The sequence below is a fragment of the Peromyscus californicus genome, unplaced genomic scaffold, assembly GCF_007827085.1.
Source record: "Peromyscus californicus insignis strain IS unplaced genomic scaffold, ASM782708v3 Scaffold_4__1_contigs__length_199733344, whole genome shotgun sequence".
NCBI lineage: Eukaryota > Metazoa > Chordata > Mammalia > Rodentia > Cricetidae > Peromyscus > Peromyscus californicus.
Genome location: NW_026294562.1, coordinates 106339136 through 106360650, shown reverse-complemented (window position 1 = coordinate 106360650; position 21515 = coordinate 106339136). Strand labels below are relative to the sequence as shown.

General features: G+C 46.5%; 1 protein-coding gene across 1 annotated transcript in view; it reads left to right on the top strand.

Moving 5' to 3' along the window:
* Nucleotides 1-21515, top strand: part of Tenm4 (teneurin transmembrane protein 4) — a 735358-nt gene that overhangs the window by 329424 nt on the left and 384419 nt on the right.

Genomic DNA, 21515 nt, shown 5'->3' with positions numbered 1-21515 from the left:
CCAAGTAAACACAGAGACTTATATTGGTTTCAAACTGTATGGCCATGGCAGGCTTCTTGCTAACTGTTCTTACAGCTTAAATTAATCCATTTCTATTAATCTATACCTTGCCACGTGGCTTGTGGCTTACCAGTACTTTACATCTTCCTTGTCCTGATGGCGGCTGGCAGTGTCTCCCTCACCCAGCTTCCTGTTCTCTCCTTGTCCCGCCTATACTTCCTGCCTGGCCACGGGCCAATCAGTGATTTATTTATTGACCAATCAGCAACACATTTGACATACAGACCATCCCACAGCACCTGTGAAAAGGTCATTTGACCCCACCAAAGGGGTCTTGACCTACAGGTTGAGAACCACTGGCCTAGAGGCCTAGGGACTGAGGTAGGATCTGGAAAAATGGATGTGAAGGGAAGAAAGGCACATCCCTGCCTCCTTCTCGGACTCACCATGTTCATAACAAGGCAGATGCCTGCATAAACAGCAGAGCAACTGCTGAGCCCTGAGCTCCAGAAGAGAGGAGCCTAGGCCTCAAGAGTCGTGTGGACGGGAAAGGGGGAGTGGAGGGAACCCCAGGCATGTGGGAGCCTGCCTTGCAAGGATTTAGCTGCCCATGTGAAAAGAAGATATTCTAGGCAGAGGGTGGTGCGTGTACAAGATGAAGGAGAGAAGAGGTGGTTGGGATAGAGTGCATGAAGAGTGGTATGTTTGAAAACAGGATAGAGAGGACATGAGCAGGTAGCAGCAGGTTGTAGGATTGGGATGTCATAGAGGAGCCCTGAAGGTCTTATTTCAGATAAGGGTTGAGGAGCTTTGAGGTGGAGCCTGAGACTCTAGATTTCTGACAGGCTCTCAGCCGCTGTGTCTGTCACTGGTCTGTGAAGTAGCAAAGTCATCGAAGGTAAGGCCAGGCCAGCTCTTCTCCCATTTAGCTGGAGGAAGCTACCACAGGGGCATGATTGTAGTCTCAGTCTCTTTTAGAAATAGTACTCTGAAGGCTGTGAAGAAGCTTCCAGAGAGTGGAAGAATGCAGGTAAAGTGGGAGATTTGTTGCTGTTGTTGTTGTTGTTCTGTATTTCTAAAACCTAGAGTGCTAGCTAGCTCATAAAAGGTAGCCAATAGGTGTGGAAAGAATCAGCTGTCATTCATGATAGAGTTCTTAAATGTGAAAAGGAAGAACGAAGGAGTCAAGTTATCCCAGCTGAAAAGCCAGTGTTCTGTACAGCTCTTGCTGAGGCCAGGCCAAATCGCTATGTAGATGGACTAGTTTCCCAACTTGTTTTTAACAAAGCATCTGACCACACATGTGAAATCCCAGAAGAACACCTATGTGAACACCTAAGAAGTAATTGAGAGCCCACCCAGATGAGCCCAGAGATGGGGGCCAATAGGCTAGTCCTTCTCTTGTCTCCCCAACACCAGGGACTGGCAAATGCCCGCTGCTCCCCCCCCCCCCCCGTCAACTCTCACAAGCATCAGTTTTCCTTAAGAAGCAAGGCTAGCTCTTCTCCCATTTAACTGGATGAAGCCGCCCTGCTGCAGCAGCTCGACTGGGGATTGGCTATGTCTGGATCGGTTCCCCAGTTAGATAGTATGATCCTACAGGATAGGACCACAAAAACCCCATTGGGGTATCCCATGGCATATGCAAACTAGTTCAAATGAGGTCCTTAGGAAAGGGTGATGCAGCAGGTCCCAAAGACAAGGTTTGAAGCCACAGGCAGCAAATGAGGGGTGGGCAACAGACGCATGCAGGAGATAAAATTCATATGTAGACATATATATTCAGTATAACATTTGAAGGTTCAAATCCCAGCTGTGCAACTTTCGAGAAATACTCAGTGTCTCAGGGTCTTGACTTCTCGTTCATAAAAGAAGTACGGCTGCTATTGCCTTTAGAGATGCGCCCGGCAGAGAACCAGATCAGTGACTAGGTACAAGTGGAGCTTTTTCAGCTCTGCAGCTCTCCCCAGACACTGCCTCTGCCAGTTCCCAGCCTGCTTTGCTTCTGCACAAGTGTCTGCACACTGTTGCATTTAAGCAGGAAGCATCAGTCACGCTGACAAATCTCTGTGCCCTCAGGTGGTGTTTCTAACCAGTTAGAGGTTTGGCATTTATTCTCAACTGTTTGTTGTTATGTTTTTTCAAATAGCCAAGTATTTAAATATCATCAGCCTGATTGCTTCTGCAGATCTGTAGCCCCTGTCCTGCATCAGGGAAATCCTCTCACAGGCTGCCATAAAAGAGGCAGTTACAGCCGAGTGGAAGGGACACTAGGGCTCAGAGAGAAAGATCAAATCCCAGCTCTACCTCTTGCCAGTTACATGATCTGGGACAAGTCATTTCACCTGGTGGAGGCTTCGTTTCCTCAATGGGAATAATGTGTATTTGTGTTGTACAGTTTCAAGGCCTTGTACCCCTGCTGGTGTGACACACCCCAGACCTCATCTCAGACTGTAAACCTTCATCATATCCAAGTTGTAGCTCCAAACATTGAGGTTCACTGTGTAAACCTCTGAATGCCATTTCCCTTCAAAAGTGGAGTGATGCCATGGGGAGCTGGTGTAGTCTACAAGGTGCTTGCCTTGCATGCATGGGGACTTGGACTGACTGCCCAGAACTCCTGTAAAACTCGTGCCAAGTGTGGTGGTGCATGCTTGTGATCCCAACACTAGGGAGGCAGAGACAGGAAGATGTCAGCTTTGCTGGCTAGATACCCTAGTTGAATGAGTGAGCTCCAGGCCGAGAGACCCTGTCTCAAATACAGGTAGATGCTGCCTAAAGAATGAAATGCAAAATTGTCATCCATCCTCCGCATTCATCTACCCATATACACTTGCGTCCTCACACATGTGAACACATCTTACACATACACAAAAACCTGGAGGGATACAGGACAAGTCCTTGCCCATCAGATATGGAGTTTATAGAAGATGGTAGAGATGTGACAAGCAAGCATCACCAGGTACCTGCAAGATGGCCAGTAACTAAAAGCCACTATTGGAGCTATGGTTTGTACGTTCTTGCCATGTGCCAATGATCACAAAGCCAGCTCTCCTGAGCTGAACTCCACACTCCTCTGGCTGCCTTCTGACCTCCGGGAAGGAGCCTGTATCACCTGTTACTCAGGGTAATACAAAGTTAGCTGACATAACATGACTAGCCTACTGGGTCCAGGCAAGACCTCAACTTGATATATTCTCAGAGTAGCCTGGGCTATCGAGCAACATGTAGCCAATCTCTTGTCATAGGTTTTGACTGTTAAGTCTGCACATTGTCTACAAGAATCTATGGTCAGGCCCTTCTCAATTCTTTCTTCACCCAAGGCTCATCTAAACACCCATTTCTTGAATTCGTGGCAATAGGAAGAAACAGGATCTAGGAGGCAGCCCATCCCCACCTCCCACTAAGCCATAGCAAAAGCACATCTCAAGAAGGTCTAAGCAAAGTGGGCTAGTGTCCAGCCACCTGCCCTGTATGTGGGGTCTTGGCCCGCTGTGTGGAGTGGAGGGGGCACTAATCCTATTTTTGGAAGCTGTCTTGGAGTGGGCACAGAGCCTAAGCCAATTAAAAGCTCCTCTTTGAAGGTGGTTCAGGTTTCCCAGAGAGGACGGGTCTGCACAGTGACCTGGGGTAATTGCTTCAGGGCTCCCCCTCCTCCCTGTTGGCCTGAGCTGGAAGAGACCAGGGTCCCTGCTGGGAAGGCACTGTCACATTGTGCCTCTGGAGGACCCAGTCAGACAATGGTATAGGTCATCAGGAAAAGTAGGACACTGGGAATATTAACAGTCCATGACAAGGGGGAAGGCAAAGCCCAGATGATTTACCATGACTCGTGAGATTCAAACCAGATCTTGCCTGCTCAAAATCACTAGATCCTTGTCATATTGTATTTCATCACTAATAAGGGTATGTTGTCGGCTCCCAATAGATATTTATTCTGTGACTGAATGAATGACTAAGTCCTGCTAAATGGAGTTCGTTGTGTCTTACAACAAGGATGAGTGGGTGGAGAAGGCCAGAACTAAATACAAGCTACAGTGAGAGCTTTGCAGTGAAGAGGAGAACTAGTTGATTCCAGAGCTGGGAAGACTATTCAGGCCAGAAAGAATTAGCTTTGTAACCATGAGGACCTGAGTTTGTTCCCTGGGAGCCACATTAAATAATAATAATAATAATAATAACAATAATAATAGCACTAGTATGTACTACAGATCCCTGTGCTAGGGAAGCAAAGACAGGAAGTCCTTAGGGATTACCTGCTGGGAAATGTAGCCTACTTTGCAAGTTCCAGGCCAGTGAGAGACCCTGTTTCAAAAAAGGAGGTGAACAGTATGAGGTGAACAGTTTCTGAGGAATGACCTCACATCCACACACATATGCATACCCCTTAGGCACACACACACACACACACACACATACACACACACACACAGGAAAAAAACTGCCGAGTGTCAGCTGTGGCCTGCTGTAAGTGCTTTGCCTCATTAAATCATGAGCCCCTCCCCTACCAGGGAGGTAGGATTAGTGTCTCCACTCTGAAGGAGGAAAGTGGGGGTTAAAGAAGTGAGTGTCATGGTATACCGTGGGACACAACAGAGCAGGGATCTGAATCCTGACCACAGAGAGAGGGCTCTCAATGGCCACGGCTTTCTCTTAGGAGACTCCCCTCTCTAAGGTGGATACAGTGGTGACCCTTGAGGTGTGGATGGGTGGTCTGTTAAGAATACAGCCAGATAAATGGAGGTTTCTGCTGCCTAGCCAAAGTCAGGCTCAGCCCCTGTAATCCAGCCTGCTGAGGCTGAGGGGCCCACTCCTCTCCCTCCCCTGCAGAGTGGCCTCCAAGGCTGGCACCATTAATTGAGGTTAACAACCCAAAAGGGCAGAATTGATGGAGTGACGGGCAGCATTTCTTAATGAAAACAAATTTAGGTCTATGATCAAGAGAACAAAGTCCCCAGGAAGCCAGGCTGCCATGACCCAAGTGTAACATTAGACAGGAGAGGGGCAAGGGCCAGGGCTTCCCCACAGAGGGGACAGACTCATGACCCTCCTGAAAAGCAGAGAGATGCCGCAGCCACCCAGGAGGCAGTTCACGGGAGCTCACGGAGCTAACAGAGGGATACAGCTTGGTCTTGGTGTCTGATGGCTGCTGTAAAGGTAAACATCATCTTAGGTATAGTCAGGGGCTTCTTGGGACAAAATGCTTAAGGGCATTCTGAGAGGACCACTTCTGTATAGTAAGCAGAGCAGGAGGACAGGACAAAGGGATGTATGTATCTGAAGCTGGCCCCACATACAGCCTGACCTAGGGCTGAGGAAAGACAGGGCCATTCTGTCCTCTTGAGTCTGCAGGGTAGGATCCATGTTCCTGGGTCTGCATGGGACTGGATACAAGTTCAGGCAAGACCTCAGCTAACGGGCATCTCCAATCCCAAGCAGTGGAGTTCCCTTGGTATGCTTCTGTTCCAGCTGGGAACTTGTTTTGATCAGAATGCTCTTAGCATGGAGATCGGCATTCCTTAAACATATGGAATTCATCCAGCAACATTCCCTCCTAACTGTGGGGTAGTTATTCATTTCCTCATCTGTCTCGCCCTCGGGATGCATGGAAAATTTAAGGGCAGACCTTTGCACTCTGGGCTAGAAGAGCAGAGCTTCACCAGAGTCCAGGCCCTGCTACCTATGCAACTGGGTGACAGGGTCCTTCTCCCTGGGTGCGGGTCTTCTGTCTGAGACAGCCCACAACTCAGAGACATTGCCCATTTATCCAGTTAATCAATCATTGTATATTAAGTGCCTACTGGTTAAGGGTCTTGGGAGCACACAGCTTAGAGCATATGGTTAAGCAGTTACGTAAATATAGACTAATATCAATAAAAGCAGTAAGCTATCGAAGAGATGCAGGGTGGTGGTAGGTTAAATAAATCACACAAAAACAAGGGAGAAATGTAGAAGTTGTACAGTGCTGTTTTTAACTTGAATCATCTGAGTCTCACTCAGTCTCCTCACCTATAATATGGAAATTATAGTAATATTTATAGCAATTTCTCTTTACCACGTAATATGCCACCCCGAAATCTAGTGGCTTACTTTAGTCATTCATTGGTTCTTAAGGTCAGTGATGAGGGCTGGGCAGAGCTGGGTAACTTATGCACTTATGGCTTCACACATGTGGCTAAATCCAGTAAGAGCTTGTTGCTCAGCCCTGGGTCTAGCAGCAAGATCCAAAGCTCTTTGTATCATGCTAATTGTCCAACAGCAGCAAGAAAAGGCAAGCCCTCCTACTCAAGGGTCTTCCCTGTCTCTGCTTTGAGTTTGCTATTAGTCTTTCGGTCCACAAGATGGAAGACACATGGCCAACCCTAGAGGCAGGGTTAGGGTACACAGGGTTTGGATACAAGGAGATGTGCTTCATTGGAAGTTGTTGTTATAGCTGTCTACCAGCATACCTAGGTTCCAGGGATGTCTTGGAGATTTAGGAAGAAGCAGGAGATGGCATGCCTGTGGTGTTTGCATTAATACCGACACCCAGGGCTGGGCAAATATGAAGTTGGGCCACTTTCTTCCTTCTTAGAGAAAAAGATATTACACAGAAAATAAATGGCATGTAAAGTGTATCTTTGTGGCTAGAAATCATAAGATGTCACAGTTGTCTGCATTGCTAACTGAAGAGTTAGTCTTAATAGCCAACGGTGCCCTTGGTAGCCACGCTCTACCCCGTCCCTCTGTGGTCTCTCCTCCTGAAGGGTTGGCATTTCCAAAATGTTATGGAAGTGGAAGCACAGCCTCTGTCATTGCTAATCCTGGCATTATAAAGGTAACGTGGAGTCTAAAGTCATACCTCCCTGAATGTACCTGGTGTCATCTGATCTCAAAAGAGAAATATTGACCAAAAATAACCTTTTCTTCAGAGGAAGATGAGCAGAAAGGAGAAAGGGTGGTGATAAACCAGGCAAAGGTACAGAAATATTTCTCCTGGATAAGGATGCAAGATCTACACCTGTTGTCTACTGAGCCCTTGCTCTGTGCCAGGCCCAGAGTGAAGTATTTCCATGGATTACCTCAAACCTCAGAACAGCCCTGCAGAACAATAGGTACTATCCTCATTTTATAGATGGGGAAACTGAGGCTCAGGCTCAGGTACTTTATTTGTCCAAAGGAGCACAGGAGTACGTAAGTAGATTCAACATTCAAATGCAGGTGTGCCTGACTCAAAATGCATTTACTCAGAACACTTATTTAAAAATATTTCATTGAGATAATTGTAGTTCACATGCAGAAATAATACAGAGATATTCTGTGTGTCCTTTACACAGTATTCCCCGTCAGAGTGCTTTGCAAAGCAGTAATAAGAGAGCACATGTCACCACCAGGATATTAGAGTTGGGACACTCCATTCATCTTACCCCATTTTTTTTTATTTTACTTGAGAGTCGTTGGTTAGTTCAATGAAATGTGACAGTGTGGTCAGCTGAGTCTAGGCAGGAAAGATAGTGAGATGTCCTCCCCCGCAGGCTTCCCTGACGGTGCCCTTGGTAGCCACGCTCTACCCCGTCCCTCTGTGGTCTCTCCTCCTGAAGGGTTGGCATTTCCAAAATGTTATGGAAGTGGAAGCATTCAACCTTCTGTGGTTGGCTTTTCCCCCCACTTCGTATGAGTCCCTGGAGATTCCTGGGTGTCATTACTTCATTCCTTTTTATCATCAAGTGGTGTTCCATGGCATTCTACCTTGATATAACCAATCCCCTGTCAAAGGCCATCTGGCCTGTTTCCAGTCGTTGGCTATTAAGACTAACTCTTCAGTACATGTTGTCATGTAGGCTTTTGTGTGCACATAAGTTTCCATTTTTGAGGGCTAAGCGCCCAAGAGTGCAATTGCTAGCTTGTACAGTAATTGCATGCTCCGTTTTCTAAGCAATTTGCCAAATTATTTTCCAGAGGGACTGCACCATTTTTCATTGTTACCAGCAATGCATGGGTGATCCAGTTTCTCTGCATCCTTGTCAGCACTGAGAGTTGTTGCTATTTTTCATTTTAGCCCTGCTGACTCGTATAGGGTGATAGTTTCATAGTGATTTTAATTCCCACCTCTTTGGTGGCTAACAATGTTGAGCATCTTTTCCTGGGCTTCTCTGCCATCTGTATAGCCTCTTTGGTAAAATATTTACTCATCTCTTTGAGTGTCTGTTTAGTTCACTATTGAGTTTTGGGTTCCTGGTGGGGTCTGAATACCAGGCCTTTGTCGACGGGTGGTTTGCACAAATTTTCTCCCACTTTGTAGTATATCTTCTCGTCCTCTGAACAGACTTTTGTAAAACACAAGCATTTCAGAGAAGTATGATTTATCAACTCTTTTTTCCTGTTTGAATGGCACTTTTGATAAAAAGCCTGCATTTTTATCCACTATGTTCTACTGCTTTCTAGGGCCCAGAGAAAAGACTGTCCTGGAGAAGGGTTTTCTTGTTTGTGAGCCTTCCAAAGCAGAGCTAGAGCCAGCAGGAAAGCTCTTTTAAAGAAAGCAAGTGTTAGCTCACTAGCAGACTGGGCTGGGTAAGGGCGAGATTGGAGGATGCAATGTCATCACAGGTCCCTCAAAGGATGGCAAGGTCTGGATGTACAGAAGTCACCCAGCATCAGATGAGTCTTGGATAACCCCCTCCTTTACACTCCCTGAGTCTGAGAGAGTGGTTTTATCTCACCCTTGCCAGAACTTTTTAACAGACATGTCTTCTATGGAATAACCCTGTTGAGAAATTAAGAAAGGCTTTTTGTGGCTTAGCAAGACCCAGCAGAAGCCACCACTTACTCTGCTGTGGCAGAAAGCACAGAGGTAGTAGCCACTGAGGGCCATTCTCAGGGATATTCACCTGTTCTTGGCTCCCTAGGCCCTGTTCTAGGAGCTAGCATCACGGCTGCCTTCTCCACCTCCACCCTGGCAGTCCGTTCTCCCTTCAGACTGCCCTGGAGAATTCCTTTCTTTAGGACACTTAGGAGGCTTAATTACTGATGGTGAAGTCTTTTGAGCCTTTGGATGAAAGGGATGGAGGCAGTGCAAGGCTTGATTAGGCGTGTACAACTCTAGGCACAATTAGTTTCGTGAGAGACCCGTCCTGCCTTTATCTGTCTCCAGTTCTGTAAGACTTACAACAGCTAATTATTGAAATGAAAATTGCCTGGCCACCCAGCTGCTGGCAAGAGGACCCTAATATCTGCCCTAATGACTGGAAATGGAGGCAGCTTCAGGCACTTAGGGTTTTCCCATCATTAAAGGACTTTTCTTCACTACTCCCAGACTTGAGGACCCAGATACGCAAGTGAAATTCTGCCAAAGCCTCTTCTTTCTGCCTTGCTTTCTATGTGACATCCCTTTCTGTGACACCCTCACCAACCAGCCTTGTGTGCCTAAGGGGTGTTGCAATCCATGAACCATGCAGGAATTCTGGCACTTGACAGCCAACTGTGTGTGTGTGTGTGTGTGTGTGTGTGTGTGTGTGTGTGTGTGTGTGTGTGTGTCTGTGTGTCTGTGTGTGTGTGTCTGTGTGTGTGTGTGTGTGTCTGTGTATGTGTCCGTGTCTGTGTTTGTCTGTGTGTTTGTTTGTCTCTCTGTGGAAGGTAAGAGAAGTCCTCAGGCACAGATATGATACCCATTATCTTATACAGAGAACTGAGGCTGTGGAAGGACCCAGAAAAAAAGCTGACAGCTCCTGTCCCCTCACTTCTGGATTATAGCTGTGCCTCAGCCTCCTCATTATAACACAAGGTCTTTGGGATCACAGGCTGTTGCTCCCTATATACAAATCTCAGGACTCATGTTGATCTTGGGAGGTGGTCTAAGGAGAAAGTGGGATTTGGAATGTACATTAGGGAAAGGCTAGGCTCATGGGGCCTAGGGCTCCAGCCACTTGAGCAGGACACAAGGAGAGTGTGTCTTGAGTGCTGCTGAGTGACATGTCACTGGTGGTATTCAGGCTGCTTTGGGTTTTCACCAAGCACAGACATAATCAGAGGGATCTGCAGGTGGTTGGGGTGGGGTGCACATGTCATATGTGACCTCTGGAGAGCCCTGTACTTTGTTTCTCTTTGGCTCAATGTAGCAGACCCTCCCTTTGCTTTTAGACTGGCCTTGCCATCAAGATGTAGTAACTACCAAGAAAGCAGTGGTCCAGGTTTGGGAGGTCTTTCTCACAGATGGAGAAATTGAGGCAGAGACATTAGGGGATTTGCTCAAGAATACGTCACCAGCTCTCACGGCCTGTGAAAGTACCAGATGTGGGATGTTAAGTGGTACTGCAACACCCCAGGGTGGGATCCAATCATTTAAGAGAGAGAGAGAGAGAGAGAGAGAGAGAGAGAGAGAGAGAGAGAGAGAGAGTTAAGAGAGGTTAAACAAAGAATTAAGAGGGTCTAATTCTTAGTGACTGCAGAGAGGATGCAAGCAGAGGGGATCAAAATGTGAAGTTCTAAGCCAAGAAGTGCCAGAGAGCACACCCTGGTGGTGAGGATGGGAAGAGCTGGTGGGCTGACTAAGCCTGCCACCATCCAGGCCCCCAACCAGAGCTTTGAGTCGGCCCATCCCAACATCCACCCCATCTATGAACTGCTGGAGCATGTGAAGGGGCCGGTTCTGCAGACCCAAAGCTGCAGGATCTCCACAACATAGGGCAACAACAGGATATCCAAGAGGAGTCCCAGTGAGGGCCCAGCATCTACAATGTAGCAGAAGCCAGAGGTCTCGAACCAGACCAATGACCCTTTGCAATGAATGCTTGCTAGTAAAGATACATGGACAAAAGGGTTTACTGTGTGACTCACTGTGACACACTGCAGCTTCCATGATGAGATTTTTCTTTTCCTTTTTCTTCTTTTTTTTCTTTTCTCTTAAATTTTATTTTATTTGGGGGGCGGGATGCAAGGGTAGAGGGGTGGATATGAAGGGATAGGGAGATGAATAGAATTGAGATGCATGATGTGAAAACCACACAGAATAAATAAAAAGTGTTTTTAAAGGATAAGAATTATTAAATGAAATAGGAATTGGTGGCTATGGAGATGACCAATCAGAAGACTGGGATATTAAAAAAAATCATAAACTTTTAAAATATTAGGCCATCAAGATGGCTCAGCAGGTATAGTCATTGACCTACAAGGCTGGCAACCTGAGTTCCGTCCTGGGGCTCCACATGATGGGAGAGAGCCAATCCCTGAAAGTTGCCCTCTGACCTTCAAGCATGCACTGTGACACACCCAGCCACTCACACGACAATTAAATAGATAAACAGAGTAGACAATTAAAATATCAACTGACATAAACTATGGATTTGAAGCAATTAAAAGAATGTCTATAATTTACCTGAATCTGAGGACAGGCACAGAAATAAACTATGAAAAAGTGGTTAAGAAATACAGATAATAACTTGACATCCCCTAAGAATGCATTTGAAGGGAGTGGAAGGTAACTAAAATACATTGTGTGATAGTCAAAGAATTAATTAAAAACATATTTTTAAAAAATGTCAAGTTCCTGCCCTGCCACACCCTGATCCTGGGTCAGTCCCCGAAGGCTCTGAGCCCATAACCTTATAGCCATTGAGCAGTGGCTTGAGCACTTCATTGAAAGTCTTGCCATTTCTAGAAGCCTTGAACTGCTGCCTGCCACTCTGAGAGCTGGCTCCCCACTCAGACTCCCCCCTCCCCATCTGTTGAAGAGGAGGCCTGGTGGAAGCCCCAAGTAGTTGCAGCCTAAGACTTGGCCACAGTAGGGCATGTTCAATCAATCAGCGTTGCTGCTCTACTCTGAGTATTTCATAGTGTAGGTCTAGACCAAACCCACTGAAGGTCAGGAAAAAAGAAAACTTTTTGCATAGTTAGCACCCAAATAAACTGAATTGCAGCCTTGACTCTTGCAGGGGCTCCTTAGGATAAGGAACAGATTTACTAGTCAGCGAGCTGAACTTTGAATAAGGTAGACAATGTCCCAAGGTGGTGTTCATGAAGAAGCTGGAGTCTGGGAAGACCACTCCTGCCGGCTTTGAGCACCCATGGGACCAGCTTCCTGGGGGAAGATGGAGAGGGGTGCTGGGGAAAGAGAAGTAGAGAGGACATCAATCTATGAAGTCTCCAGCAGCATAGGACAGCCAGGGGACAGAACATCTTCCTCTCTGCTCCGCTGGGTAACTCCAGACTCAGTCTGGTGGCTCAGTTCAGAGATCATCTCCCTAGACAGCAGAGGTCTAGAGTTGCTGGCCCATCTCTGCACCTAGGTCACCTGTGTCAATTGGTCCTTGGTGGTGCTGGACCCAAGGGTAGATGTGTTTGACCTTCTGACGGCTTTGTATCTCCTTGGAGACCAAATCCAATCCAGCTCCTCAACCCACACCCCAGATTTTATAAGGGCCTGATTAGAGGAAGGTCAGGGTACCAAGGCAGACAAATCTGGGGTGGGGAGGAAATTACCAAGAAGGCAAGGAATTGAAGACCGTTGGAAACATGCTCCCACCGACAGAGAACTCAAGGGTGCAGACTGGCCCTATCTTCAGTCTGGAAGGATTATTCTGGGGAATAACACACTAGACAGATTTCCTAGAATCCCAGGGGACAGAGCTGTGGCCTACAGAAGGAAGGAAGCTGAAAGGAGGCAGATTTTGACTCCATAACAGGAAGTAAAAGCTGGCAGGCAGAGCTGTCCCGAGAGACAGCCAAGTCTCTAGGGTTGGGGTCACGTGACGACAACTTAGTTGAAATGAGACCAAGAGACATCAAGAATACAATGTGAGTGTTACCTTCTGTCTGAACTCTGAGGTGACAGACAGTATCTGTAGGAGACGCTTTGGCTGATCAGTGGCTTTGGGCACAAAAACTGGACGGAACGGATTGTAGCCAGCACAACCATCATCAAGCTTCCTGCTGACTGAGGTCCTGCTGTGTCCCCAGGTCCTGCGCATGCCCAGCTCTTTGAAGAGGAGCCCTCTGGCTCAGGATCAGAGCCTCTGCCCTTTGATACCTGGCCTCTGACAAACCTCCAGCAGAAGGCAAGATGGCTCCCGCAAACAGTGGCACCATCTGTCATCTGCCTGGCAGCCACTGATTAGAGATGTCCCCACAGCCAGGCTGGGCACAGGGCCACACTCCATCCAGCTCACTCCCAGGAAAGCCCTCTTCCTGGCCCAGAGTGATGTTCAGTTCCAGGCTACCAAGAAACTGCTTTGAAATCCTTTCGCCTAGCCCAGACCAGAGGCCAGGTAGACCACCAAAAGAACTAACACTATTAAAAAATGAAATGATAAAACATTGGTACAAATTAGAATAGGGATGACCAGGTGGGAAGCCGTATAGGTTGGCTCAAAGTTTGAGCCTTGGGGTAGGGCAGCTGAGATGTGAGTCCTGCCAATACCCTCTTCCTAGAGTGTTCCCTAAGCCAAGTGTTGAAGCTGTCTGGTCTTAGATTCCCATCTGTAAACTGTAGATAGGGCATGGTGTGGCTTCAGTGAGGGAATAGACATGAACACCTTGCCCTCGGGCTTCACGCTTAACAGCACTGTCGCCCTGTTGAAATGGTGAGAGGTTCCCCCATGGTGACAGGGCTACGGAAATGTATTCTGGGTGTAACAGTGAGCATAAATGTGAAGTCAGAGAGCTCCAGGGTCTGTCCTGGTGTCATGAACTTGTACCCCTTCAACACTGTAGGCCTTTCCCAAATCCCTATCATGGGGGAAATGACAGCTCCCTTCTGGCTTGCGGAGTCCAGCACAGAATCTGGCGCCAGCATAAGGGCCATGCCTTTCCTACCCCAGATGAAAACAAAGGATTCTAAGAGCAAACTTTGAAGGACTACAGAAAATAAGATTTATTCTTTTATACATGCCTAGCTACTCCCCAGGACTTTCATTCTGCAGAACACATGTTAGCTCCAAAATGTTTAGGGGCCTTTCTGACACACAGAGAACTAAAAATACCACCCTCTGCTTATGTTAAGCAAAACTGATAAAACTTTAGCCCGGCAGGAATTCAGTCAATTTCCTGGCTGGTTTTGGGTAAGCAGGTGATAACAGCCCTTTTCCCTGTGGGCTGTGGGGGAAAAGATGTATTGGCAGCCCAGAGCTTACTTGTCTATGGATACTCCCTCACAGATGTTCCATGTCCCACCTCTATGTAAATACAACTGGAGGCCATGTGAAAGGTCCAGATGTGGGTTACTCCCAAGCCATGGAAGCTTTGTTTCTGAGACCTCTCCTTCTGCACCAGCCCCACACCCAGGCCATTCTCCTGGATAGTTTTAATCCTACCCCACTGCCCCAGGCATCAGGGTCTCTGAACTCAGTTGAAGGTACCTTCCCGGAGAACTTCGCTAGGCCTTTGGCTAGCATTCTCTGCCACATGCCCTCCACTTCTCACTGGCCACTGACACTATGGAAATGTATGGAAATCTATCAGGATACTCACTCCATACTGCAAGCTTCATCTCCCACTTCTTCCCTCCCCATAGTCTGGGAATAACCTGGCTTCTTTCTGCTCAAGGTCATTCATCCATGCTGTGACCTACAACTGTGAATTCTAATGCTAGTCGGCAACCCATTATAATTCTATGTAAGTAGCATGGACTTGAAAATATCAAATTCCACCCTTGCTGTAAGACTGAGCATGGTTTCATGACGTTTGGGGTTTAGTTAGAAATGTGTTATGTGGGACTAGGCAGGTGACTCAGTGGTCATGCTTGCTGTGTAAGCATGAGTTCAGGTCCCCAGCACATGTAACCCTAGTGCTGGATGTGCAGGGACAAGAGGATCCAGGGCCTTGTTGTCTAGCCAGCCTAGCTGAAATGGTGAACTCTTGGGTCAGTGAGAGACCCTGTCTCAAAATGTGAAGTGGAAAGTAGCAGAAAAGGACAAACCATATACACCTCTGCCCTCCACACATGCACGCAAGGGCACACACAAACACATGAGGCATTCATGATGTATGTGGGCCTTGGACTGTAGCCTCAGTACATTTTCAGTTTATCAGAGCAGTTTGGAAGTCACAAATCTATGCCGCTTTCTCTCCTTACCTCAAAACCCTGGATCCTGCTCACCTTTTACCCAGCCCTCTTTATCCTTGGCTTAGACATCACCATGGTCTCTAGGGAAGGACTCTGATCATCTTTGTACAACTGACCTATGCCTAGCCCAATGACTCTGTGATACTCTTCTTTGTCTTTCGTCCTATCTGAATTGCCTGCTGAATAGAGGCTCCTGGGAGTCACATGCTAAGCAAGCACTCAGCACAGGTCTCCACCTCTGATACTTCAAAGAAAATTTGAACAATAAGACAAGACTTCATCATTTGGAGAGGAGGGAAGATGCCATAAGGGAGGAGGCAGAGGGAGATTCCCACGTGATGCCAGCATGTACCCCTGCAGTACTGAAACAAGAAAGGGATTTAGCAATTCCTTACCCAGTGACTCAGCCTGTGGCACTAGGGGTTTGCTGCTTTTCTTGGCTTTTAAACACTCAATCTGTTTCAAATATAGACCCAGACATGAGCGAACCATGTGATTCAGAGTAATTCACTTTGCCCCCTTGAGCATTTGTTATCTCATTGCTGAAACAAGAATAAGAGAAAATATAAAATAAGAGAATAACACCTAGCTCGCACTGTTGCCATGGGAACTGGGAATAATATGCACACAGTAACCAGGACATGAGGAGGCATTAAGAGAACAGGGTGTTTGTTTGTTTGTTTGTTTGCTTGCTTGCTTGCTTGTTTGTTTACTTGTTTGGTTTGTTTCAGGCAGGTTTGTATCATGTAGCCCAGACTGTATTTAAATTCTCTGTGTAGCCAAGGCTGGCTGACTTTGAGCTCTTGATCTTCTTGCTTCTACCTTCCAGATGCTGGAACTACAGATGTGTGCCACTGTGCTCACCGTAAACTGAATGCATACATAGCATCTCTTAGCTTCGTGTTTCCATCACTAGTAATTTGACCTCTAGCCTTGCACAAGCTAAGCGAGAACTCTGCCACTGAACTCTGACTGCTGCTCCCTTATGTATGTCTTTGTTGGTTCTTTCCCTATCTGAAATGCTGCTCTGATCCCTGGCTGGTCTCCCCATCTCACACACCTGCTCAAACCTTCCAACCCTTTCAAGACTAGCTCAATATAAAGGAAAACCACACCACACCAAAGTAAGAATACCAAAATGTGGTATGAGTGCTTGCTTCAAAGAAATTAAGGACCCGAGTTGAAATCCCCAGCACACATACAAAAAGGAAGGAATGGCCGCACCACAGCCTGTGACTTACCCAGCGCTATGAGGCTCTCTGGAGCTTGATGGTCACCAATCTCCCTCCAGGCTCAGTGAGAGACCCTGTCTCAAAGGAATAAGATGGAGGGCAATCAGTCAGTAGAGCCCATGTCCTCCTTTGGCTTCCACAAGCAGGTGCAACACACACATATGTGCATATATACCACAAACACACACATTAATGAATACCAAATGCTGACTTTAGAATCAGAGAGTCCTGGGTTCAAGTCCCAGCCTTGTCCTTTACCCACTGTGTAAACTGTATCAGCAATGGGAGACCTTTAGCCTGATCTCTGTGATGAGAAACATGAGGCAGTGTGGGAAGGCTATGCTCTGTGCTCAATACATAATTTCTTTTGTTCTCCTGTCCCAGCCCCTTTCTCTGACCACTGATAGACCAAATATGATACCCATGTCAGAGTCTAACAAGAAATGTAGGAATCTGCAGTTCCTAATTTATCAAAGCACTTCCCACTGAGAGGCCTTCTGCCGACACTCTAGCCAGGCAGGAAGTTGTCACTTCAAGGCTTGTGTCATGGTCATCTCTGGAGACACCAGCACAGTGACTGGTCTGCCAGTCTCTCAGAAAGGACATGTTCTCACTGCACCTTTGTGATGCCTGGGTTACAGCTAATCTCAAAGAGTTGTACATAGGAGGGGCTGGCAGTGGAGCCCGTGCCCAGGCCTTGCTTGGCTCCTAGGCGTGGTCAACATCAGCATTCTCACACAGAGACTGCCAACTTCAGCTGGAGCCACAGTGGCACCTGTCTCATCTAGCTAGAGGTCTACAGCCTGGTCTACTATTTATTCCTTGGGCATGTATTCATTTTTTCACCAGAGTACCCTTAAGCATCCCCATCTACTTAAATTAGTTCATGGTTTACATTCTTGAGAATATTTTGCTTAGAAATTAAAAAAAAAAAAAAAAGACGACGAGGAGCAGGACAATAACAACTATGGCATTAATTAAAATGTCTTAATCCCTTATACCAGCGTAGAGCATTGCAGTTGGCAAAGCATCTAGCCATCTAGTGTCTTGGCTTGAGAGAACTTCTTAGGGTCATACAACTAGGAGTTGGCCTGAGCTCATCCTGCCCCTGATAAAAGAAATAGGAAGTTATTGATGACCTTCCTGTCATTTCAAGCTTGTTATTTAATTTCTCTAAACCTTTGCTTCTTCTATAAAATGAAACCAAGTCACAGAGATGGAGACCAGTGAGAACACTAGCCTGTGCCAGCCAACTGCAAATTGTTGTGGAACTCTCTACTCTGGGCATGACATTGCTGTTGCCTCTTGAAATCAGAGAAGCCATGATTACCTGAAGGAGAGTCTCACAAGACTGGAGCCATTTATGTTGAGGACAGCAGGGACTCAGGAGACGCACACTAGCCACAGCAATCCCTGCCCCTCTCAGGGGATATACAATCAGGCCAATAATTGCTAGGAAAGACTTTCTTCCATAGTGTAGCCAGCCCCTCAAAAGTTCTTCTTGTTCCTGACAGTAACCCAGTTAAACTCATTGGCCAAGGTAGATTTGAGTGAAATCATTTCTTGGGTTTATCACTGAAGCCCTACCTGGTGTAAATAGACATTTGTTCATGTCTCCTTAGGAGAATTCAATGTAATACAAATCATGAGAACATGGCAGCCATTGTCATGATTAAAGGAAGAATCATGGTGATGGTGATGGCTGATAGTTAACCAGCCAGTAAGAGGTGAAGCCATATCATGTGCCAAGAGCCTTACAGGAAACAGATTCGCCCTACATGACATTGATGAAGGTGGCAGACTCAGAGAACCAACCAAGGGGAGATGCCCAGGATCTCAAACATCAGGGAGCGCCCATCCTTGAACTGCACAGAGGAAGATCCTGTGACTGAGATAGAGAGGCCACTGGAGGGAAATGGTGTGGGCAGATACCTGCAGAGAAAAAAAAGAGCAAGGGAAACATCCATAGACCTCTCAACAGCCACACTCCAGCTCCTCATTTCCTTCTGCTCCTCCTGCAGGTGAACACAACAGTGAATGCTCAGCATCAGGACAGGGCACTGGGGATTTGAGTAACAGCAGGCAGCTCTACAGATTATCCTACCTTGCCTTCTGTTGCTGTGATAAACACCATGATCAAAAGCCACTTGGGGAGGAAAGGGTTTATTTTGTCTTAAGTTTATAATCCATCATGAAGAACAGTCATAGCAGGAACTCAAAGTAAGAAACTGGAGGCAGGAACTGAAACAGGGGACCTGGAGGGGTGCTTCTTACTAGCTTGTTCCCCATGGTTTGCTCAGTTTGCTTTCTTACAAAACCTGGGATCACCTACCCAGGGGTGGCATTACCTACGGTGTGCTGGGCCCTCCCCCATCAATCCTTAATCCAGAAAATGGTTGCCTACCAACTAATCTCATGGGTTCATTTTCTCAGTTAAGGTTCCCCCTTCCCAGTTGACCTTAGATCCTTAGTTTGTGTCAGACTGATAAAAAAAAGACAGAACAAAAACAAACAAACAAAAACCAACAACTATTCTGAACAGGAACTGAAACAGAGATGCATGTCAGGGGAAAGAAACTGGAGCAATGGGTTGTTCCAGGGCAGTAAGAGGATGCAGAAAGAGTGTTTTAAGGGCCAGGGCTAGAAAGGCCTGGAATACCTTTTTCTCTTCCGTTTTGTGGGCAGTGGAGAACTCAGAGGTTGGTGGGTTTCTTAGTCATTGGCAGTTGCTATAGAGGAGGGGTATATATACATGCTGACTGCTACTTGTTTTTCAGTTCTGAAATTCAGGAAATGCCATATAAGGAAGCATCACGTGAGCATCTTCTTGCTTTGTGACTATGTGATGGAGGGTATCAGGTAGCAGAACAGAACATGGGAGAGGAACTTTCTTAGGCCTCTCTCTTCCCTTTCCTTATAAACAAGTGATCTCATCTGGAGACTTCCAACCTCATGACCGCCTCCAAATCTAATTATTTCCCAAATACCATCAACACAGCAATGGTGTGAAGGAGGGGTGTGGAGGGAGTGGGAAGGGATGTCAAGCACATTCAAGTCATAGCCATGGGTAAGAAAAATAGCAGGTGTGTGGAAGTCATGTGTTTCCTCCTGCTTGTGATCCTCCACCCATGATCCCAGAGCCATGCACAGGAACAGCCCCTGAAGCAATCTCCCTATCCTTCTGTCAGGAGCCCTAGGTTACTGCCTACTTCCACGGAGCTCTTTCCCATCTTGTCCCTCTTTTACCCAACCTCTTCTCCTTCCACTAAATGCCAATTTAAGTGTGAACTCTGCCTGACCTCCTATCTGTTCAGAAACGTAAATATTTACTGAATTGCTATGTTAAGAGGGAAAGGCAGGCTCTCCCTGCCTCTGCTCTGCTGGGGGACATCCGGGTCGGTAACTGTGTTGTCCGGGAACTTGCATGCAGCTACTGTTTTCCTCTTGAAGCTGTTGCGCTTACCCAGAAGAAACCCTGGTGGGGAGTATTATCACCCACTGGTTTAGCAGCCCCCATAGCATATGTTTCTGGGAGGTGTCCCTGTTTCAATTGTAGCTGACATCTAGTTGAAGCTTTCTCAATTACATCTTTTAAAACAGCGTTTCTAAAGTTAATAGTTAACACATATGGAGCATTAATTTTGTGCCGGGGGCATGTATTGACACATTTCATCCCCAGAAGAGCCGAAAGAGCTTTGCTGGGAAGGAAACTGAAGCATAGATAGGTTAAGTATCTTGCCTAAAGCCACCCAGCTGGTCAGTGCAGGGACACAGACTTTCAAGACAGACTGACTCCTACATTTAAAAGGACACGTATAAGCAGTGCCTCTAATTTAGTTTTTAGATTCAACTAGTTTAGTTGTTACATATTCAACCAAAGCAAACCCCAAAAAGCTTATTAGGGTCACAGGAATGAAGTAAGGGCCAAACAATTCTCTATTCGCTGATTTACGCAGTGAACCTCTGCAAGCCTCGTGGCTGCCAGGCAGACCTGCCTTCAGGAGGAGATGTACACTCAAAAGTGTAGCTAGTTATCTGCATGTACAGGGAAGGCACAACATGCCCAGCGAGGTGGGGATGCACACTGCACAAGGACGTGAAAGTGGTTCTGGGATTTAATGACATGGTTCCAATCTATAAGTTCATTTTGGTCAAGAAGCTAGAATTGGTCCTATCAGCTAGGCAGGGATGCAAAGGGCACACGAGCAATTGATGTCATGACCTGGGCTTTGGAAATTCAACCAGCACAGCCGGCCCAGGAGGGCAAAACCATCCACCAAACCATGTGCCAAATTCACTTCTCTGGATCATAACCCTGGCTCTAGCAGAGCTGTGTGACCTTGGACAGGAGAGTCACCCTTCTAGACTGAAATCTGCAGATAGTCCTACGACCTCCATAGCAGGATTGGCAAGGCAATCTGACATTGCCACTTATGGCAGCAGGTAAATTAAGCACCCAGCAAATATTGGCTTCCACTGCAAATACATTTGCTGCTGCTGGTGCTAATTTGGTATGAACATGAGATGTGTTAGTGATGCTTGTTCATGATGGCTAACCCTTATCATGTGCGTGTTCACATCAGCAACACTTCTATCACTCTGGGGCTGGAAAAGCCACAGGGGACAGTTGCAGCCGTTACTATAAATCCTCACCCAAATTAAACTAGAACAGTGCTGTGGGTCAAAAGCCATTATTGGGTCATAATATCAATTTAAAGAGTTATAATCAGCCTTTCTTTAAAAATTAAAGATTGATGAGCTGGAGAGATGGCTCAGCAGTTAAAAGTGCTTGTTTCTTTCTTTTTTTCCCACACAATCCATGTCAGGTAGCTCACAATTGCCTCTAACTCCAGTCCTGGGGAAATTAGACATCCTCTCCTGGCCTCCACAACCACACACACACACAAAACATAAAAATAAATCTTTTTAAAAACTATTAGATTAACATGGGCTCTATGGGCAAGCATTAGCTGCCATGCAGTAACTTGTATAGATTTTCTGCTCCCAGTAACATACTCCATAAATATACTCACTTGCCAATGTATAGATGGGATGTATGTCAAGATGGTTTTTAAACTAAGGATTACAGTCAAGGAATTTTAAAGACCTTGGCAGAGAAGGTGTGAATGATCTCAGGTCTTCCCTGGGGCCTTGCTTCTCAGACCCTCAGAACATGGTCTTGGCAGTGAGAACTGAGAGGCTGAGTATCAAGACAGCAGAATGCAAGGGTTGGAGAGATGGCAGAGTAC